Source organism: Mastigoproctus giganteus, chromosome 9, assembly GCF_048544385.1.
Source record: "Mastigoproctus giganteus isolate SK-2022 chromosome 9, ASM4854438v1, whole genome shotgun sequence".
Classification (NCBI taxonomy): Eukaryota; Metazoa; Arthropoda; class Arachnida; order Uropygi; family Thelyphonidae; genus Mastigoproctus; species Mastigoproctus giganteus.
The window spans coordinates 220,634,497-220,649,152 of record NC_143583.1 but is presented as its reverse complement, the minus strand read 5'-3'; the positions used below and the strand labels follow the sequence as shown (position 1 = coordinate 220,649,152).

Genomic DNA, 14,656 nt, shown 5'->3' with positions numbered 1-14,656 from the left:
AAGCAAATGTTTTGTTTGGCAGCAAACTAAAAAATAAACCTGTCTCATCAAGATTAAAACTGTCCTTTGCCTCATTTTTCAAGAATGGACCATACAGAACACAACCAGTTTGTAGCATTTTCTTTGTTGACTAATCTAGACTAACATTTCACGAAACCAAGTTATTCCTGTTTTAAAATCTTTGAAGTCAGCCACTGCTGCATTTGAAGTCGCTAATTCAATGTTGCTTGGCTAGATAATTTGCCTTTTTCTTGCAAAATCAGATTGACATTAGCAAATTCGATGAATGCATTTGTTGGTGCCACTCAAAAATTTTTGTTTTAAGCTCCTTGTGTTTTGTGCCACAAATTTCTTTCCGTTTTTTATTGCTGCTTCAGTCACATGCACATCAAGTTTTTTTCAGTGTTTCAGTATTGTAGTTAAAGGGATGTTGTAGTCCTTTGGAATGCCTGTTTTACTTTGATTTACACTATCACCCTATTTTATAATTTTCAGTTTAATTTCCAGACTTAATTCCATCCATTGATGTTTTGTTGCCATAACATTGCTAGATAAGATTTAATATAAACAAACTTTAAATTAGTTTAAAGACACAAGTTTCATAAAAGACATCAGCTCTGATAAAATGGCACAGAAAATAGATTTCTGTATACTATAGAAAAGACCCTTTCATACCAACTAAGAAATACAGTTCAGGGTTTAGGCCTAAATGCATGTCAGATGAATTAATGAGGCTCATGGTAGAGAAGAAAAATGCATGGGATGCATATGAATTACCAAGTGACACAGAAGCCTATGGCAGATATAAGCTAGTCTATAATCAAGTCACAAACGAGGTTAGGCAAGGGAAGGCTAATTACGAGAATTCTTTGGCAATGGATGCAAAGAAAAACAGCAAAGAGTTCTTTACTTATGTAATCTCTAGAAAGAAAGGGTTGGATCAGATTGGTCGACTGATGTTTCAACTACTGATGATCCTGCTCATGTAGCTCATAAACTGAATGAATATTCTGTGTCTGCATTCACACATGAAGAATTATTCAAGGAGGGGAATGCCAGACATTTATCAAACTCTAACAGGGCGCTAAGTGATTTTGTAATAACTGAGAGCAAAGTGGAGGAGAATTGAAGTTAAACATAAGGAAGGCACCTGGGGTTTATGGGATCAATCCAGTTATATGAAAGGAGGCAGCAAAGGAAGTAAGCAAACCCTTAGCCATAATTATGAGAGCTTCCTTGGACTCAGAGGAAGTCCTCATGGACTGGAGGTGTGCAAATGTATAACCAATTCACAAGGGTGTTCAAAAGGTGACACAAGTAACTATAGACCTGTTAGTTTAACTTGTGTTCTGGGTAAAATCATGGAGTCACTGGTTAGAGAAGCATTGCAAGATCATCTAGACAAAACTGCAGTAATAATTAAGACACATCATGGGTTTGTTAAAGGAAAGCTTTGTCTGACCAATTTGATTCGATACTATGATATGGTCACAAAGGAACTGAATGCCAAAAATAATTTTGATATCATATACTTGGATTTCTGGACAGTGTTTGATACCGTTGCACATGGAAGACTGCTGTACAAATTGGAGAGGTAAGGTGTTAAGGGTAAGTTGCTACAATGGATAAAGGGATGGTTGAGTAGGATGCGGCAGAGTGTGTCGCATGCCACTCAACCGACACTGCTCTTCGTGGACAAATGTTATTAGTGAAGTTCCCTGAGGTTCAGTGCTGGGTGCACTGTTGTTGTTTTGTGTATTCATCAGTGATATTGATGAAAGTATATGTCCAGGATTAATGTCCAAGTTTGCAGATGATACAAAGGTTGGCAGGGTTGTTAACGACAGTAAAGACAGTATGTGACTCCAACTGGATCTAGATAAGTTGGACAAATAAGCTGAGAAATGGCAACTGAAGTTTAACATTGACAAATGCAAAGTACTGCATATAGGGCTCACATCTGGTGAGCATGGGTTTGGCTCACCAAGGGTCCTTAGCTGGATCAACATTCTTCTCTTTCTGGGCAATTCCATTCTACTTCTGTCAATCTCTCTCCTTTTCAGGGTAACTTGGGATTTTCTTTTTTTTTTTTGGCTGGTGCAGCATAAGCCTCAGACTTCCTTGGACCACAGGGCTAATAACAATAACCCAAGAGAAACATACCAACTGTGTGGTAAGGGAAGTGGAAAAGACCTGAGGGAAATTGTGCAGTCAAATATGAAGTTCGCTGAGAGTGCAGACGGGCTGCCAGGGAAGGTCATGGAGCCTTGTCAGTGATATTTAGGAATTTTGCTAGCAGGGACAGGGAGGTGATTATCCCATTGTACAAGGCAATTGTCAGGCCACGCCTTGCGTACTGTGTACAGGTCTGGAGGCCTCATTTTAGTAAGGATGTAGAGTTGCTAGAATGAGTACAAGGAAGGGCAACAAGATTGGTGAGGGTAACAAAAGGGTGTTCTTACCAAGAAAGGCTTAAGTTTTGCAAATTACAGTGCCTTGGAGAGTAGGCACCCTGCTAGGTGATCTGATTGAGGTCTATAAGGCCTTGAATGGGTTGAGCAAGCTGAATGCTGATGGGATTCTTCTTCTTGCTCAGATTAAGAACCTGAGGGGCATAGATTCAAATTGAGGAATGACAGTTGTAGAATAAATGTGTGGAAATTTGCCTTTAGCCAGCGGTGGTTGATTGGTGGAGCAGACTTCCATCTTTTGTTGTGTGAGTTGATAGCCTAAATAAATTTAAGGCTGAGCTGGATGGGCGTTTGGAATGAATGGAGGGGTGAAATGGGAGGTTTTTTTTTTATTATTATTTTTGGCTGTTGCTGCATAAGCTTGCTTTCTTGTATCGTATGCCTGCCTCTACTAATCCTAATACAGAGGCATATGAAAATTTTGTGAAGGAAGATGGCATCATCAAATTGTAAGAAGCAAAAATATATTGGTGAAAACAGAAATTTTAAGCCAGAGTGGGCGGAAGATTTTGCATTCACCGTTAAAGTAAACCTTTGTACCTTATCTGCAATATGTTACTCGTTACAAAGCCAGTGACTTGAAATGCCACTATGAAACAAATCACAAAAACAAGAATTACGGAAAAACAAGTTAACTGTTTTAAAATCATCACTAAATAGCCATCTGGCACTGTTGACAACATTCAGTAAGGAAGCTGATACAACGACTAAAGCTAGTTTTATTAGATCATGGAATATTGCATGTGCTAAATGCCCATATTCTGATGCCAAATTTGTTAAGAAGAATACAGCTGAAGTTGTTGCAGTGTTAGATCCAAATAACACAAAACTTCAGTGACTAATAGCACAAGCTTTACGGCACACTACACAGAGGCATATCTCCCAGATCAGTGCTGATGTTGCAGGCAAAATGCAAAATGAATGAAAGCATTCCTTTGCATTCCGCTTAGCTCTTAAAGAATCTACAGACATACAAGACAATCCACACCTGGCAATATTTGTTCATTTTGTTTCCTGTGATATAACTGTGAAAGAAGAGACGTTGGACTTAATGGCACTAAAAGAAACAACTCGTGGCGTTGACGTTAAAAATGCTCTTGACAGAGCCTTAACAAATGCTGATATTCCATTGAATAAACTCATCAGTCTTGCAACAGATGGAGCACCTGCAATGGTTTGGAAAAATGCAGGATTAATTGCACTTATGAAAAGTGATCCCAGCTTTCCAGAGTTTGTCCCTGTTCATTTCATTATTCATTGTGAACACCTGGAAGCCAGATTCTTCAAGTATGAAGATGTTATGAAATCTGTTCTTGAAATTTTCAATTTCATATGCTTAAATGGGAAGACCCACTGACAGTTCAAAAATTTTATTGTAGAGCTGGGCTTGTAGATTAAACCCAGTAATTGTTCTCTTTCTACTGTATTGTGAGGTGACTATCAAGCAGCAATGTCTTAAGTAGGTTCATAGATCTGTTGGAGCCTATTAATACTTTTCTTAAGAAAAGAAAAGATTCTATCCTCAACTGGAAAATGATAAATGCATACAAGATCTGATGTTCATTACTGATATAATGAATCATCTACAAACTCTCAACTTGGCACTCCAGGAGAAGGTTAAGATTGTTTCTGATCTTACTTAGACAATTTTCAGCTTTCAGAATAAATAAGTTTTTCAAAGAGACATATTATCAAGAAACTTCAGTTACTTTCCCAATCTCAAAAGGAGAGTAAATGCATTATCTGATATTGAAATAAATTATCACAAACTGGAGGAATACAAAGATAAATTACAAGGACTGCTTGATAATTTACTAGACAGGTTTAAGGACTTGCAGAAACTGAAGCCCTGCCTTTGCCTTTCTTGTAAAGGCATTCATGGTTGATTTGATCAAGGATGGTTTTCCGATTCTTGAACCTCTGGTTACAGTGGAAATGGAACTAATAGAATTAAAGGAGGACCTGGGTCTAAAGATGATCCATAAATCCCAGTCTACAATTGAATTCTGGAAGCAAGTTCCAGAAATAAAATATCTTGAACTGAAGAAAACCAGTGTGCGGCTCATTTCAATTTTCAGCACAACATACTGCTGTGAATCACTGTTTGTGAAGTCAAAGCATTGTACAATCCTTACAATTCAACACCTGACACCTAAAAATTTGTACAGCCTTGACAACATATCAGCCAGAATTTAAACGACTCACAGCCAAGATGGAAACTCACAAGACTTCTACTAGCAGTAAATAGCCTGATAATTGTAGCAATGTCCATTTGTGTCATAAAAATTTTATGATAAGATTATAATTTTTTAAGGTAGTATCTGATTAAAATATCTCTAATTTTATTGGTTTACATATTTTTCTCGTTGTTTTGCCTGGATATTTACTAAGCCAAATACCATTAAAAAAAAAATATCTGTTTTTACTCCATTTACTTTTGGCAGTCTCATCTAATGTTATGAAATGCAAATTTACATATTTTTCTAAGATGTTTCCATAGTTCATTACCGTATTAAATATCTTTAGCATTAGTAATGGCATATGATGCAAGAAAGCAAGCTTATACAGCATCAGCCCAAAAGAAAAAAAAAAACCTCATTTCACCCATTCATTTGCTCCAAATGTTTGTCTAGTTCTGCCTTGAATCTATATAAGCTATCAACTTCTACAACGACAGATCGGAGTTTGTTCCAGCAATCAACCACCCGCAGGCTAAAGGCAAACTTCCACACATCTATCCTGCAACTGTCTTTTCTCAATTTAAATTTATGTCCACTCAGGCAATTATTCTGAACAAGAGGAAGAATCCCATCAGCATTCAGCATGCTCAAAATCATTCAAGGCCTTATACACCTCAATCAGATAACCTCGCAGGTGCCTAGTCTCAAGACACTGTAATTTGCAAAACTTAAGCCTTTCTTTGTAAGAGCAACCCTTTGTTCCATTCAATAGTCTTGTTGTCCTTCTCTGTACTCGGTCCAGCAGCTCTACTTCCTTCTAAAAATGAGACCTCCAGACATGTATACAGTACTCAAGGTTTGGCCTGACCATTGCCTTATACAAGGGGATAATCACATCCTTATCCCACTAGAAAAATTCCTGTATATCATTGACAAGACACAATGAGCTATTCTTGCAGACTGTCTGTCCTGCTCAGAAAACTTCATATCTGACTGCACAATTACCCCCAGGTCCTTTTCATTCTCTACCACTATCAGTGTAGTAACACACAGTTGGTGCATTCCTCTGGGGTTACTGTTTCCCATATGCAGTACTTTACATTTGTCAATGTTAAACTTCAGTTCTCACCTCTCAGCCCATCTGCTCAACTTTTCTAGATCTGTTGCAGTAGCATACTGTCATTAGTGTCATTAACAACCCTACCAACCTTTGTGTTGTCTGCAAACTTAGACATTAAGCCTGATATACCATCATCAATATCATTAATAAATACAGAAAACAACAATGGAACCAACACTGAACCCTGGGGAATTCAATACCAATTTGCCTCCAGTGCCACACTGCTCCAATTTGTACAGCAGTGTTCCATGTGCAACAATATCAAAAGCCTTTCTGAAATTGAAATATATGAGATCAAAATTATTCTTTGCATCCAGTTCCTTTGTGACCACATCATAGTTTGACTTGGCACATTATGCCCTTAGCTGCCAATGTGCCATAAAAAATCAAATCAAATCAAACCACATCATAGTATCCAATGAAATTGGTCAGACAAGAATTTCCCTTAACAAACCCATGCTGTGTCCGAGCTATAACCGAAGTCTTGTAGATGATCCTGTAGCGCTTCTTTAACCAGTGCCTCCATTAATTTTCCTGAAACAGAAGTTAAACTAATAGGTTATTTGTAGCAGTAGTAGTGGCATGTGATGCAAGAAAGCAAGAGTATGAGCTTGTGCAGCATAAGCCAAAAAAAAAAAAAAAATCACACCATTCCCTCCAAATGCCTGTCCAGTTCCTCTCTAAATTTATTTAACCTATCAACTTCCACAATGACAGATGCAAGTTTAGTAGAGGCATATGATGCAAGAAAGCAAGCTTATGCAGCATCAGCCAAAAAAAAAAAAAAAAAAACTTCTACCTCACCCCTCCGTTCGTTCGAAATACCTGTCCAGCTGAGCCTTAAATTTATTTAGGCTATCAACTTTCACAAGGGATGGAACTCTGTTCCACCAACCAACTACCCACTGGCTAGAGGCAAATTTCCGCACATCTATCCTACATCTGTCTTTCCTGAATTTTTATTTATGCCTTCTCAGGTTCTGAGAAGGCATAAATAAAAATTATTCTGAGCAAGAGTAAGAATCCCATCAGCAGTGAGCATGCTCAAACCATTCAAGGCTTTATACACCTCTATCAGATCACCTTGCCGGTGCCTAGTCTCCAGACACTGTAATTTGCAAAACTTAAACCTTTCTTCATAACAGCAACCCTTTGTTCCATTCACTAATTTTGTTGCTGTTCTCTGTACTCCTTCCAGCAGCTCTACATCCTTCTTGAAATGAGGCCTCCAGACCTGTATACAGTACTCAAGGTGTGGCCTGACCATTGCCTTATACAAGGGAATAATCACCTCCTTATCCCTGCTAGAAAAATTCCTGTATATCATTGACAAGACACCATGAGCTACTCTTACAGCCCGTCTGCACTGCTCAGAGAACTTCATATCTGCCTGCACAATTACCCCCAGGTCCTTTTCGTTCTCTACCACTGTCAGTGTAGTACCACAGAGTTTATACTTTGTTCTGGGGTTGCTGTTTCCCATATGTAGTACTTTAAATTTGTCAATATTAAACTTCATTTGCCACCTCTCATCCTTCTCAGATCCTGCTCAACCTGCTCAACCTTCCCAGATCCTTTTGCAGCAGCATAACGTCAGTAGTGTCCTTAACAACCCTGCCAACCTTTGTATCGTATGCAAACTTGCACATTAAACTTGATATACCATCATCAATATCATTTATAAATACAGAAAACAATAATGGACCCAACACTGAACCCTGAGGGACTCCACTAATAACATTAGTCCACGATGAGCAGTGTCCATTGATTACCACTCTCAGTCTTCTCCCCCTCAACCACCCCTTTATCCATAGCAGCAATTTGCCTCCAATGCCACACTGCTCCAATTTGTGCAGCAGTCTTCCATGTGCAACAGTATCAAAAGCCTTTCTAAGATCCAAGTATATAATATCAAAGTTATTCCCTGCATCCAGTTCTTTTGTGACTGCATCATAGTATCCAATCAAATTGGTCAGGCAAGACTTTCCCTTAACAAAACCATGCTGTGTCTGAGCTATAACTGAAGTCTTGTCTAGATGATCCTGCAGTACTTCTTTAACCAGTGCCTCCATTAATTTTCCTGGAACAGAAGTTAAACTCACAGGTCTATTTTTTTTTTTTTTTTTTTTTTTTTTTTTTTTAGGAGCATTAGCAACTAAGGCCATATTGCTCCGGGATATGCGGTGGTCATTCCCTGACCTTTCCGCATCCTCCGTATTTGGTGGTGATGGGCTCGAACCCTGGTCTAATCAAGAAGCGTGGGCTACGCACTGCTGCTCCTTCCCACAGGTCTATAATTACTTGTGTCAGCCTTTGATTCTCCTTTGTGAATTGGGGTCAAATTTGCACATCTCCAGTCTATGGGTACCTCCCATGAATCCGAGGAAGCTCTCATAATTATGGCTAAGGGTTTGCTTACTTCCTATGTTGCCTCCTTTAATATAACTAGATAGATCCCCTTTAATATAACTAGATAGATCCCCTCCACCCCAGGTGCCTTTCTTGTGTTTAACTTCAATAGTTTCTCCTCCACTTTACTCTCAGTTATTACAAAATTATCTAGCTTACTGCCAGATTTGAATACACCTCTGTCATTCTCCTCACTGAATAACTCCTCATGTGTGAATGTCGATGCAAAATACTCATTTAGTTTGTGTTAGCTACCTGGCAGGATCATCAACAGTTGACTCATCGATATAAAGTGGACCAATCAGATTTATTCCTTTCCTTCTAGAGTTCACATAAGTAAAGAAGTCTTTGCTGTTTCTCTTTGCATTCTTTCCCAAAGATTTCTTGTAATCTGCCTAACCTCCATTTTGACTTGGTTACAGACCAGTTTATATCTATCATAGACATTGGTGTAACTTGTTAATTTATATGTATCCCATGCATTTTTATTCTCTGCCACTTGTCTCATTAGTTCATCTGATATACACTTAGGCCTAAACCTTGAACAATATTTCTTAGTTGGTATGAAAAGCCTAGTAGCTTCGAAGATTAATTATTTTTTGAATTTGCTGTTGGTAACATCAGCAGTTTGTCTCACCGTATAGAATTTAAATAATGCTCAGACCACTGTAGTCACCTTTTGTGAAAGCAAAATCCCTTCCCTTTACCCTTGATGGTAGTTATCTCTTTGAGTAAATCCCACTTCAGCACACTGATCACTGCCACCTAGTGGTTCCTTTAGCTGCAGATTTTTAATGCATGAAGAATCACTACTGATAATCAGATCAAGAGTATTAATCCCTCTGGTTTTCTCCCGAGCATGCTGCTGTAGAAAACAATCGTCCAATAAATCTACAAAAGCCTTACTAGTGTGTGAGTGACCAACCAACAAATTCCAATCATTATCTGAGAAATTAAAATCCTCCATTATAAGATAATTTGATTTACTGGCCCACTGTATATCACTGTACGTTGTTTGTTATACTCATCAGCATCATTAGGCCTATAAAACACTCCTACTCTCAATTTTGCTTTCTCATTGCTTATTTCACACCAAACTGACTCGACACTGCTCTGTACCTCTTGGATTTTATGTATTTCTTAACTAATAGCATAACCCTTTCTCCCTATCCTGTCTTTCCTTCCTGTGCAAGTTGTACTCCTCAGATTTCATTTCTGCATTGCTTATATCTGTGTGACACCACATCTCTCATGTCCCAACAATATCTGCCTTTGATGTTTTGACAAACACCTCAAATTCATCAAATTTATTTACCAAACTCCTAGCACATGTGTACATGCAATTATACATGCACCTGTTCCTATTCTTAGCTACCCTAACATAGCCCATCTGTTTACTTGTTCTGAAATCCCCCGCACCTTGTTTTCCAGGCTGCTCCCCATCCCAATAGAAACAGTGCAAGAATCACTTTCACCTCTGCCAGTGGCTACTGTTAATCTAATAGTTCGTGTATCCCCCCTAGCTAGCAGTTTTCTGACCCACCTAACACGGCCTCGATAGCATCATTTTATCCCCCTTTCTATTTAAGTGTATCCCATCCCTGAAGAAGCAGTCTTTCCTGTTAACAAACACAGACCAGGCTGAGAAAAATTCTACCCCTTGAGCCTTGAACAGTCTCCGGGGCCAAATTGATCAACAAGGCTCTCAACATATACTCCCTCCTGTCGTGTCTGGTCTGGGCAGAATTGCAGACACTTTCAAATTCAACCCTAACTCACAGCTTCCTTTCAACGGTGCTCAGATACAATCAATATAATTAAAACAATAATCAATCAGGATTGTGTGTGTGTGTGTGTGTGTGTGTGTGTGTGTGTGTGTGTGTGTGTGTGTGTGTGTGTGTGTGTGTGTGTGTGTGTGTGTGTGTGTGTGTGCGCGCGCGCGCGCTGAAACTAATACAAATTAATAGTTTAAAAACTACATATATGAATTAATATTATGTACATGTATTTCTTAATATTTAAAATTTTTGTAATAAAATGTGCATGTTACTATAAAAACGCGTGTGTAATATTTGTTCATGTCTTGTGGCTCTGAAACATCTGAAGTTTATCGTAATGTAGCTCTTATGTTAAGCAAGTTTTGCCACCCCCTGGTATATACTATATAATATTATATACTATTTAGTACAATACTCTGAGCTAGTATTGACTATCTCACAAAATAAATGATTTTATATGTTAAAAATGTACGGTATCAGTGATATACAGTCTATAAAATATATAAAACAAAAAGAAATTGATGTTTTTGAAAATTATTTATGGAATATAATGCATAAATGGGATGCCTACAAGGTTTTTTTAAGTCTGGTTAGCTCATAATGTTGCAGTACAAATGTGTATACACTATCCAGTCAGTGTTCTGACCACCTACCCATTAGTGGGGTATGTATGACCTTAGCTTGCCAGTAATACCACCATCACACAGTGAGGCATGGACTTTATAAGGCCTCAGTGTTGCAGTTGCAGGCTCAGTGTTGCAGGCCTCAGTCTGCATAATCCCAGAGATATTCTATGGGTTTCATGTACAACCATATTTGGCAGTCAAGATAGGATCATTAGACTGTGGTATTGGAAATGGCACTGGCTATCCCCTGAGTCCACAGTCAGCCATTCCACCATTTTCTATCAGCTCACACAAGTTGAGACAGCCTATGTTCATCGTGACCATGCATGAGGCATAGGTGCTTCATTGATCTCATAACTGCTGCTCCATTCATTATCCATCACCCTTAGAACACCTTACCTACAGCACTCCACAGATAACCCACAGGATTTGGACTTCCGATAATACTGCCGTTCTTCCACTGGTACCCAACAGTCATCCTTTTCTGAAGCCCGTCAGATCAATGTCCCTTGCCCACATTGATCAAGTGTTTAATATAGACTGCATGCCATGAACCTGAATAGGCCTGGCACTAGGGGTGTGCAAGTGAGGCACTTGCCACAGGGTGCTGTCTAAAAAATAGGTGCCGCACTGTTAATAAACTGCTTTACATTTAACATTCATTATCAAATTTCTACTTTAACTTCACCCCAAATACAAAATATCTTTTTTTATTTATTGTACTATTAAGTTTTCACTATCTACAATTATGCAAATATACCACAGCAATAGGTACAGTAATCCATAATCCCTTGATGCGGGTAAATTTGTGAAGGCTTTTTTTTGTCGTTAGTAATCTTCTCTGGGTTAACCCTGCAAACCAAAATACTAGATGTGCTACTGCATCTATATATATATATATATATAAGTTGTAATAAAAAGTTGTATTAACATATTGAATTAAGTATGCATAAATGAATGTGAAAGTTACACAAAGTGCCAGCAACTAGAAGGCTGAGGAAAGTAGAAGAGTAGTAGATTTGTGAAAGGTGAAAGAATGTTAAACTCCTAGCGGCTTACGATAAATTAAGAAAATTATGGGCTGAATTACCAAGCCAATATAAAGTGGGGCAACTCTAAAGTAAAATTAGTACATCAAAATAATAATATAATGCAAATAAAATGGAATAAAAATAAAATGAAAATGGCATAGCTGTCATCAGATATGGGGGAAACATATTTCATGAAATACCTGATCATGTATCAATATTATAATCAAGTATTTCATGAAATGAATAAAGGTAATTTCATTACCTTTATTCATTTCAACCATTTTCTAAATACACACTGGTGTTCAAAGAAAGGTAATCAATGGACACTGCTCATCGTGGACTAATGTTATTAGTGGAGTCCCTCAGGGCTCAGTGTTGGGTCCATTATTGTTTTCTGTATTTATAAATGATATTGATGATGGTATATCTGGCTTAATGTCCAAGTTTACAGGCAGTAGGAAGGTTGGCAGGGTTTTTAATGACACTAATGACAGTACGTTGCTGGAACAGGATCTAGAAAAGTTGAGCAGATTGGCTGAGAGGTGGCAACTGAAGTTTAACATTGACAAATGTAAAGTACTGCAGTAACCCCAGAGTAATGCATCAACTGTGTGGTACTACACTGACAGTGGTAAAGCATGAAAAGGACCTGCAGGGTAATTGTGCAGGCAGATATGAAGTTCTCTGAGCAGTGCAGACGGGCTGCAAGAGTAACTCATGAAGTATTGTCAATGATATACAGGAATTTTTCCAGCAGGGATAAGGAGGTGATTATCCCCTTGTATAAGGCAATGGTCAGGCCACACCTAGAGTACTGTATACAGGTCTGGAGGCCTCATTTCAAGAAGGATGTAGAGCTGCTGGAACGTGTACAGAGAAGGGCAACAAGATTAGTTGGAACAAAGGAATGGAACCCAACAATGGTACAAAGGGGTGCTCTTACGAAGAAAGGCTTAAGTTTTGCAAATTACAGTGTCTGGAGACTAGGCACCAGCGAGGTGATCTGATAGAGGTGTATAAAGCCTTGAATGGTTTGAGCATGCTCAATGCTGATGGGATTCTTCCTCTAGCTCAGAATAATCACCTGAGAGGGCATAAATTCAAATTGAGGAAAGACAGATGTAGGATAGACGTGCGGAAATTTGCCTTTAGCCAGCGGGTGGTTGGTTGGTGGAACAGACTTCCATCCCTTGTAGTGGAGGTTGATACCCTAAATAAGTTTAAGGCTCAGCTGGACAGGTATTTTGAACGAACAGAGGGGTGAAGTGGAAGTGGGTTTTTTTTTTTTTGGCTGATGCTGCATAAGCTTGCTTTCTTGCATCAAATGCCTCTACTAATGCTAATGCTAAAAGTGCATCACCCCTTAAAATTGTAATTGTTGTCCAGATAACCTAAATATATGGCATTATTTCTTACAGATTGCATCAGATAAGATTGACACGCATAGGTGATGACATAATATTGCATCAGCTGTTGCTTTCAGCTATATAAGCACGCTCTGCAAGAGTTGCAGTCATTCCTTGCTTGTGTCAGGATGGCAAGTTACATAAAGTTGATGCCACGAAGAAAGTGCTAGCTATTTTTGCTTTAAATGAGAAAGGATGTTCTTCCCGTCATATTGCTTATAGAGTGTCTTGTAATCAGTTGACAGTGAGTAGATTTCTTTCCAAAATCAAGAATACTGGTTCTGCTGATAGGGAACTGGACGCAAACTCTACACCAAAACAGGACTGTGTTTTGAAGTGCTTATACCTTAAAAACCGTAAAGCTTCTTTGTCCAAGCTGAAAAGAGAATGGGAAAAACATACAGGAGTAGTAGCAAGTGCAGTAACGGTCAGAAGATGCCTCTTCAAAATTGGACTTGTAGCCCGTCGTCCTAAGAAGCCCCTCCTCACACAAAAAATGAAAAAGGCCTGAATAATTTGGTGTAAGGAGCATGTCAAATGGACCCCCCGAGCAGTGGAAATCAGTTATTTTCTCAGATGAGAAGAAATTCAACCTGCATGGCTCTGATGGGAGACAAACAATTTGCCATAGATGTGGTGAAGAATACCATCCAGACTGAATGGTATCTACAGTGAAATTCCCTACCAGCCAAATGATATGGAGGGGTGCATTTCGTATTGTGGAGTAGGGCACCTGCGGTTTATAAAAGGTTCCGTATATGCCACTGGATATCTGGCTATACTGGAAGGCAAATTGCTGCCAACCATTAGAGACCATTTCAACCTACCAAGTAACTGCATCTTTATGGATGACTCTGCTCCTTGTTATCAATTAAAAAGTGTAAGTAGGCACTTCTGTAGTTACTTTAGCTTCATCTCTGCATTAGGGGTTCGACAGTAATGTGTTTACTTTCGTTACAAGTGAAAAAATGGTTCGAAGAACGGTCCATTACAACTCAACTGGCCAGGAAACAGCCCAACCTGAATCCTAAAGAAAACTGTTGGCATTGTGTGGAATCTGCAGTTGCCAGAAAGAAACCAAAAACCCTTCTTGAACTTCAGGAAGCCATAATTCGTGTTTGGAACAATGAACTATCAGTTGGTTATCTTCAGAAATTGATCTTGTCAGTGCCTCGACGGTGTGCTGCTGTCATCAGGGCCGGAGGTGATTCAACTAAATATTAGTTTGCACCTGGTGAACTTTTCATTTTGTTTCTCATTTAAAACGATAAACTGAAGCAAATCGAGGGCTTCTGATAACATTTCAGCCATAATTGTCGTGTTTACCAAAAACACAAAAAAGGTTGTAAATGCTCATTTTGGAATATTTTCAGAGCACCTGTCAAATATTACTTAACTTTGACTTTAACTATTAATAATTAATAAATATTTTTTGTTTTTATTTCTATTTGTGATGCCAGTCATTAAGGTAACATACCATCGCGAAAAAGGGTTAGAAATGTGAAATTCGTAGGTGATACACTTTCTTTGAACACCAGTGTGTGTGTGTGTGTGTGTGTGTGTGTGTGTGTGTGTGTGTGTGTGTGTGTGTGTGTGTGTTAAGATATGATATGAATTAGGTGCTGTTACAAGATT

At 38.6% G+C, this 14,656-nt stretch overlaps 1 protein-coding gene across 1 annotated transcript in view; it reads left to right on the top strand.

Annotated features, from left to right (window-relative positions):
- RPA2 (Replication protein A2) overlaps positions 1-14,656 on the top strand; it is a 382,124-nt gene that overhangs the window by 25,364 nt on the left and 342,104 nt on the right. The window lies entirely within an intron of this gene.